At 41.8% G+C, this 8,616-nt stretch overlaps 1 pseudogene; it reads left to right on the top strand.

Moving 5' to 3' along the window:
* Window positions 1-6,227: 6,227 nt before the first annotated feature.
* On the top strand, window positions 6,228-8,070 carry LOC111826087 (annotated as a pseudogene).
* The last annotated feature ends 546 nt before the right edge of the window (window positions 8,071-8,616 follow it).

Genomic DNA, 8,616 nt, shown 5'->3' with positions numbered 1-8,616 from the left:
CAGCCTTGTTTAATCCAATGTGGCTTAGACACAGTCTACCACAGAGGCCACCTGACCTGTGGGGACAGTGGGTCTGCAGCCCTAAGGCTTAGGTAGCACCGCATCCAGGCAGGAAATGGTGTTTTCAAGATTCCTCTCCATCAAATGAGAAAACATAGTTTCAACGCAAGCTCACATTTTGTTTAGAAAGAAAGCCTTCTATCTCCTGCATTAAAATGCTGGGGAGGATAACAATGCCTTGGTACACAAGGAGAGAGAGAGAGAGAGAGAGAGAGAGAGAGAGAAGGAGAGAAGGAGAGAGAGAGAGACCTTACACCTAGCCTAAAGGCAGAAACTGAAGCCAACAGACATTCCTGTGAAAGAGGTCACCTACCTAAGAGCTCTATGGCCAAGCAATGTTCTCAGATGATCTAGAACCGTGGTCGGCAAACTGCGGCACGCGAGCCACATGCGGCTCTTTGGCCCCTTGAGTGTGGCTCTTCCTAAGCCTTAGGAGTACCTTAATTAAGTTAATAACAATGTACCTACCTATATAGTTTAAGTTTAAAATATTTGGCTCTCAAAAGAAATTTCAATTGTTGTACTGTTGATATTTGGCTCTGTTGACTAATGAGTTTGCCAACCACTGATCTAGAATAAGTGAGGGTTCCCACCACAAAGCTAAAGTATAAAACGAGTCTGTCTGACTCAACAGACACAGCAGCCTAAGGCTCACATGGACACAGAAGCACAGAAAAGAAGGGGACAGAAGGCAAGACGGCCCCTACACCCTTTCTCAGAGTCTGCCACTTGCTGCATGAGTGACAGTGTGGACTTGGGCAGCTCCAATATACATGAGGAAAAAAAATAAAAAAGAAAAAAATGGGGGAAGTGACACTGGGTGACATTCTTCATGAGAGAGATGAGTAATACTGTCAAAAAGTGCATGGTCTGCTGCCCCTACAGATGTTAGTGTGACATTCCCCACCGAAACAGTGAGCCAGCAACAAATAGCAAATGTCAGAGAAAACAAATCTCTTACAGTTGGGTGACTCCTCGGCTAAGGCTCCGCAGGGAGGAGGCCCACTGAGAACACAGAGGTGGTGGAAGTCACACCACGAAGGCCCTGGGGTACTGTCATAGGCACTATAACTGATCATTCCATGGTGCCAGGATCATGCTAAGGTGGTTTTATAAAATAAATTAAATTTATTGGGGTAACAATGATTAATAAGATTATATAGGTTTCAAGTGTACAATTCTATGATACATCATCTGTATATTGCATTGTGTGCTTACCACCCAAAGTAAAATCTTCCATCACCATATATTTGACCCCTTTTATCTTTTACTATCCCCACTCCCCTTCCCTCTGATAACCACCATACCGTGTCTGTGCTTATGAGTTTTTGTTTGTTTTTCTTGTTTGTTCATTTGTTGCTTTGTTTTATATCCCACATTTGAGTAAAATCATATGGTTCTTTATTTTTTCTGTCTGGCTTATTTCACTTAGCATGATAAGGTTAAAAAAAAACTTTATCTCATTTCAACAAACATCAAGGGCAGCCACAATCAAGGATGCCACTTGCATGTCCCCTTCTGCTGCTGCTCTGAGTCATGCACAGCTCTGGCCTCATGCACCCCGAATGTGACAAAACCAAACCTGGGGCCTGGAGGATAGCAAAGCTGCAGCTGCTATTGGAATTTTGTCAAGTCAGGGCTTCATTCATACCATGCAGTCAATAATCCTGCCGTCCTCACCACCACCAGCACCGCCACAATTCCCTTCCTTGTCCCCAAACTGAGTACACAAGCAGAGACACGAGTTAGAAAACAAAGATGGACTTATTCTACTATTACTCACTGAACAGATCCACAGTGCTTTAGTACCTATGGGGCATATAGTAAATTAAATACCTGTTAAATTATTACTTGCTGTTGAATGAAGCTAGAGTAGTCTTCCCTAGGACAGTGGTCGGCAAACTGCGGCTCATGAGCCACATGCGGCTCTTTGGCCCCTTGAGTGTGAGTCTTCCACAAAATACCGACTTTTGCACATGGGCCACGAAGTTTCAATCGCGCTGTACGTGCGCGCCCTCACGTGGTATTTTGTGGAAGAGCCACACTCAAGGGGCCAAAGAGCCGCAGTTTGCAGACCACTGCCCTAGGAGGTAAGATGGGTAACAAATCACTTACAGCTTGGTCAAGGTTTTTACATTTATATAAATAGATGAGGTGCAGAGATGAGCCCCATGAACGAGCTTCTGGAGGAAACTGTAGGTTTTCTTGCTTTGTGATTTTTTGTGTGTTTTCACGAACTCCTTGTTGCTGCGAATCAGGGATCTCTAGGTTGCATATGTTGTTCTTACAGGATCTTCCTTCCCATGAGCACCTGGCTGCAGACGTGTTAGAATATTGCTACTTTACACAGCAAGATGGGAAGGGACTGAGATCCTGGCATGAAGCAGGAATCTTAGAAGAGCTGTAACAGGGACAGATACTTAGTGGTCTCAGTCTCCCTCCCATGAAAATCCTTTACCTCACTTGATACCTAACAAGTCTGTGATTTCAGCTTCATTTCACTGGTGTCAAAGGCATAGCCTCATTTTCTCCTCTTTCTTGTCACCATCACCCAGTGATTGTTCCTTCCCTTCTCCCCCATCTTCACCCTTTCCCATCATTTGACCTAGAGTTGCCTCAACTATTCCTTCACAATAAAATATTATTACACTTTTCTCCTTTCTGGCCTTTGCAAGGTCCCCATTTTTTCTCCTATCCTGTACATTCCCCATTCTCCTGTTTGTTCATCTTTACTTCACACACTCATTCTTACTCATCCAATTTGACTTTTGTATGTGCTTTTCTTGTGGAATTACTCATATTTGTTCTCACTTTCTTCTTTCCATCTTCTTCCCACCTCCCTCCCTTTTTGTAACCTTTGTTCCTTCTACAATTGCACTTCCTTGTTCTTTTCTTTGTGTTATTCTTACTCTTCCCCCCTCCCCAAATTATCTAAAGTTTGGCTTCTACATTCTTACCAGGAGTACTGGTTAATAATGAGGATTTTTTTTTTCAATAGATGGAGTTACACATATGTTGATATATATGCAATTTGATATGTATGCTATTTTGTTGTATTGACAAAAAGCTTCAAAACTTGATATGTCAAATTTCCTGAAGGTGTTAACATCATAAATATTTTTACGCTTAAAAATGTCGAATTTCATGCCAAAAAAGAGCATGTGCGGGAAGTTTTAATTCATTACTTTATTTTGAAGAAAAGTGCTGCTGAAAGTTATCGTATACTTCAGGAACCTTATGGTGAACATGCTCCATCTCAAGATACTTGTGAACCCTGGTTTAAACGCTTTAAAAGTGATGATTTCTATGTGAAAGACAAAGAACGTCCAGGTCAACCAAAAAAGTTTGAAGACCAACAGTTACAAGCATTATTGGATGAAGATGCGTGTCAAACTCAAAAACAACTTGCAGAAAGACTAAACGTTGCTCAGCAAACAATTTCCGATCGTTTACAAGCAATGGGAAAGATTTTAAAGGAAGGAAAATGGGTGCCACATCAACTGAACGAAAGATAAATGGAAAACCGAAAAGTCATCAGTAAAATGTTGCTTCAACGGCATGAAAGAAAGTCTTTTTTGCATCGAATTGTGACTGGCAATGAAAAGTGAATTTAATTTGAGAATCCCAAATGCATAAAATCATGGGTTGATCCAGGTCAACCATCAACATCAACTGCAAGGCCAAATCGCTTCAGAAAGAAGACAATGCTCTGCATTTAGTGGGATCAGGAAGATGTGGTGTATTATGAGCTTCTAAAACCAGGTGAAACCATTAATATTGATCACTACAGACAACAAATAATCAATTTGAACCACGCTTTGATCGTGAAACAACCAGAATGGGCCAGAAGACACGGCAAAGTAATCATGATACCACACCATCACACACTTCAAAACCAGTTAAAGACACGTTAAAAGATCTCACCTGGGAAGTATTAACCCACCGGCTGTATTCACCAGACCTTGCTCCTTCAGATTACCACTTGTTCCGATCAATTGCACATGCACTTTCTGAGCAGCACTTCGAAACGTACAAAAAAGTGGAAAATTGGGTCTCTGAATGGTTTGCCTCAAATTACCTGAAAGATGGGGGAAATGTGTAGCTAGCAATAGACATTACAGTGGGGCCTTGACTTATGAGTTTAATTCATTCCGTGACGGAGCTCGTAACTCAAATTACTCATATGTCAAATCAAAAAGTGAATGAGACACGTGATGTTGGGCTGATGTTGTGGTGTTCACTGTGACGTTTGCTGCGCCAACTAGCGGTGGGGTATCTGAAGCTGGCTCGTAACCCGAATTTTAGCTCGAACCTCAAAGCAGAAAATCAGCCAAGAGATGGCTCATATCTCGAAAAAATCGTTAGTCAGGACACTCGTAAGTCAAGGCCCCACTGTACTTTGAATAAAGCACTTTTTGATGTTTCTCTTGAAATTATCGTGTTTTCTTTGATTACAAAATTTGCATTATTAACTGGTACACCTGGTATTTAGGAGGAAAATGCTATAGTTTGTAAATTTCCACTACTCGTATCCTTGGATTTTATCTCAGATCCTTTTGGCCTTCTTCTAGAGTTTTTATAGACCAAATTAATGCATAGCAAAATCTCCTGGATTCTAGCTTCCTTTCTTCACCTATAAACTTTATCCACTATAGTAAAGGAACACACATAAGCCCTAGTAGGTTAGAAGGGACACCCATCCCCAGAGAATCACCACTATTGTAACCTATATGCACTCCTGGTGCACGACATTCGTGCACTTGGAGGGGGGTCCCTCAGCCCGGTCTGTACCCTTTAGCAGTCCAGGAGCCCTTGAGGGATGTCTGACTGACGGCTTAGGCCCGTGGGGAGTGGGCCTAAGCCGCCGTCGGACATCCTCGAAGGCGGGAGAGGCTCCACCAATGCCACTGCGCTCGCCAACCGTCAGCCCAGCTTGTGGCTGAGCAACGCTTCCCCTGTGGGAGCACAGTGACCACCAGGCAGCAGCTCCTGCATTGAGCATCTGCCCCCTGGTGGTCAGTGCACATCAAAGCAACCAGTTGTTCCATCATTTGGTCAATTTGCATATTACCCTTTTATTATATAGGAAGGAGGATAGCAGTTTTTCATTAAAAATTTCACCTAATGCCTGTTGAGTGTCACTCCATACACTAGGAGGTTGCTGATTCAATTCCTGGTCAGGGCACATGTCCGGCTTGCAGGCTCCATCCCCAGTAGGGGATATGCAGGAGGCAGCTGATCAATGTTTTTCTTCTGTGGATATTTCTATATCTCTCTCTTACTCTTCCTTCCTCTCTCTGAAATCAATAAAAACATTTTAAAAAACACCCATCTGACTCCCAAGGTTTGTTGTTATTTTACCTGACTCTGCTCATTTCGCAATGAAAGCACTATTCTTGGGGCATTTGCTGAAAACAATCTGGTAATTGTTTAACATTGCAGGGGCCTGTGGCAGTGATATCAGCTGGAGCAAATAAGAAGCTGTTCAGAAAATCTGGAGAAGGGGGCTTTGAAAATATCCAACATGTTCCTAAGGGTCTAGAACAGCTGTGGGCAAACTACGGATCCGGCCTGTTTGAAATGAATAAAACTAAAAAAAGACCTTACCCTTTTATGTAATGATGTTTACTTTGAATTTATATTAGTTCACACAAACACTCCATCCATGCTTTTGTTCCGGCCCTCCGGTCCAGTTTAAGAACCCATTGTGGCCCTCGAGTCAAAAAGTTTGCCCACCCCTGGTCTAGAAAGATGCTCACATTTGAGAGCTATGTGCATGTCAAAGAAAGACATAAAAAAAGCTCTAATCTCTCAACTCTATACTAGAAGCTCTGCATAAGCAGGAAGAAAGGGCTATTGCAGAGCTGTAAACTTCCAGAGTGCTTAAGGCCTGCCCCAAGACACACACAGAACTTCCCAATGAAGGGTAAGAAACTTACTGAGTCAATGCATTTAAGGAAATTTCCATTTAAACTTTAGTTGATTATTAAGCTAAGTAACAGAGACATCGCTGACTTCACACAACAAAGAATACAGGCTTTATAGAATTAAGTCAGTAAAGTTAATAAGCAAATTGCAGCAGCAGCAACAAACAGAAACAAAATAACAACCAACAACTAAGGGATAAGAGAGTCTAATTTCCATAATTGCTAATTTATATTATTTAAATGCCTAATATTCACCAAAAAATTAAAATACATGCCAAGAAACACTTCCATGTGAACCAATTGGTATATGCTGTCAAGAAATATCCAGAGAGAGATTCCCAATACAAATAAGGCCAAAGTCTCTCATGCCTGGTGGCTAATGTGGTAGCATTCAACTCTGATTTTAATATGGAGTCATTTCTTACTTCCTTTGGGAAATTTATGAAGCTGATTGCTGATCATAGACCTAACAATTTGGAAACCATCATCAGACCCCAAGGTCCAGGTTACTTATTTTTTTATCAGGTTTCCCAATGTGAGCAGATTCAGGCTGAAGCAAAAAAAAAAAAAAAAACACAAACAAACAAAAAAAAAACCATTTACAGAAGATATGCAGCCTTAAAGAAAAAAGGCAGTGGTGGTCCATTCCTGGTTCTCCCTTTCCAACTGGAACAGAGAGGTGCTGAGAATGTACTGAAGAATGTTGACACAGAGTCCGTACCCTGGGATGCTTCACAACAAGAAAACCTGGGTAGCTAATTAATATAATTTAAAATGTATACAGCATAGGAAATACAGTCGATAACATTGTAATAACAATATTGCATTGTGGGGCGCAGTTACGGTGTTTTGGCCAGGTTCAAGCCTCGGACTAATCAAAGGACAGGGTCCTCTCATTGCCACGTGCAAGTCCCAGCTGGAGGGCAGGGGCCTCCCAGCATAATTATAGCCAACGGCTGTGGTTGTAAGCTTGAACCTATGGTCCAAACACGTAGCCCCACGTGTCTTGTGATACAGTTCGGGTGCATGTAGTTGAGTGAAACTCACGAGAGTGCTGTAAACAACGTGATCACGCCCCTACTTTGCCTCGTGGCATCTGCTATAAAATAAAGACACGGCTTGTGGGCGCTGTGGTTGTCTCCTCATCAGGGAGCAGCGTCCCACCGAGACCCAGCTATTATTCTCTTGTCTGTCTTTCCTTAATCCTTTCACCCCCGCCCCCACTTGGGATCACCCTTGGTCGTGCTGGCGTGGCACATTGCATGGTGTTAGATGGGTAGACTTATTGAGGTGATCACATCAAAAGTTTTATAGCCGAAACCGGTTTGGCTCAGTGGATAGAGCGTCAGCTTGCGGACTCAAAGGTCCCAGGTTCGATTCCAGTCAAGGGCATGTACCTGGGTTGCAGGCACATCCCCAGTAGGAGATGTGCAGGAGGCAGCTGATCGATGTTTCTAACTCTCTATCTCTCTCCCTTCCTCTCTGTAAAAAATCAATAAAATATATTTTTAAAAAAAGTTTTATAAATGTTGAATCACTATGTTATACACCTAAAACTAGTATAATATTGTATGTCAACCATAATTTTTAAAAAATTTTAATGTTTAACCTATCAGATAATTCAAGATAATTTCCCATCATGGGGAAAATAAACAAAATCCATGAGACACTTTGGTTGGAGTTGATGATCAACAAAGACATTTGCACATTGTCTGGCCTCATAGGTGGGAAGAAGATAAAGATCCAGAGTGTTGTTTTAAGGTATTAATGCATCTTAAGGACTTAGGACTCAATTTCCATTTATCTGTCCTTGGAGAAACTTTCACAGATGTCCCAGGTTAGAAGTTGTGTAATGAGGTTTTTATCCACTTTGTCCCAGAGATTTGGTTTATCCAAAATATTTCCAGTTGAAAATCCGTATTCTATACTTGAACAGCTTTCAAAAAGACTCCAGAATGTCTTCAAGAAATCAGATATTATAAGACAATATCTCTAGAAGGGTGACATGACTCCCTTTTCTTGGACAGCCCTACATGGTAAATTCACATCTCTGCTTACAATAGAATCTAAAAAAGATCTGTGACAGATGGGGCTAAATCACAAACTTACAGCCTAAGACAGAATCTGTATAACTTTTCAGAGTTTGCCCATATTTACCTTATCAGAGAGGAAAGAAAAACTGCAGAAGAAACTAAGCCTGGTTGCCTGTCACAGCTGATACAGAGCCACCCATCACAAACCTGTGGCAGCTTCACATCTCCAGTCCCTAGTACCACCCCAACTCAAATTAAAAACAGATTCCTAGATATGTCCTGATGGTTACACATGTCTCAGCATCACGTGGAGGAGACTGTTAAAAAAAGCAAAACACAAAATCATGTGGCCAGTCATGTAACTACATTCATGACTCCCATATGTAGTATCAATTTGAATTTCCATTTGAATTGGTTTTTATTCTTTGTACTGAATGACATGTGACTGAATTATTTCTTTTCACCACCACAACGGCAGCCAAACTGCATCTTCAAACACTTGCACTTGGCTGGGTGTCCACCTAGGTTGCCAGGTTATCATCAGAGCCTTGAGTGTCCTCAGAGGGCCACAGAGACTGAAAGAATCTAGATCAGTG

The sequence above is a fragment of the Myotis lucifugus genome, unplaced genomic scaffold (assembly GCF_000147115.1).
Source record: "Myotis lucifugus unplaced genomic scaffold, Myoluc2.0 scaffold_54, whole genome shotgun sequence".
Classification (NCBI taxonomy): domain Eukaryota; kingdom Metazoa; phylum Chordata; class Mammalia; order Chiroptera; family Vespertilionidae; genus Myotis; species Myotis lucifugus.
The sequence above is the reverse complement of the archived record's forward strand: the minus strand, read 5'-3'. Positions and strand labels throughout refer to the sequence as shown.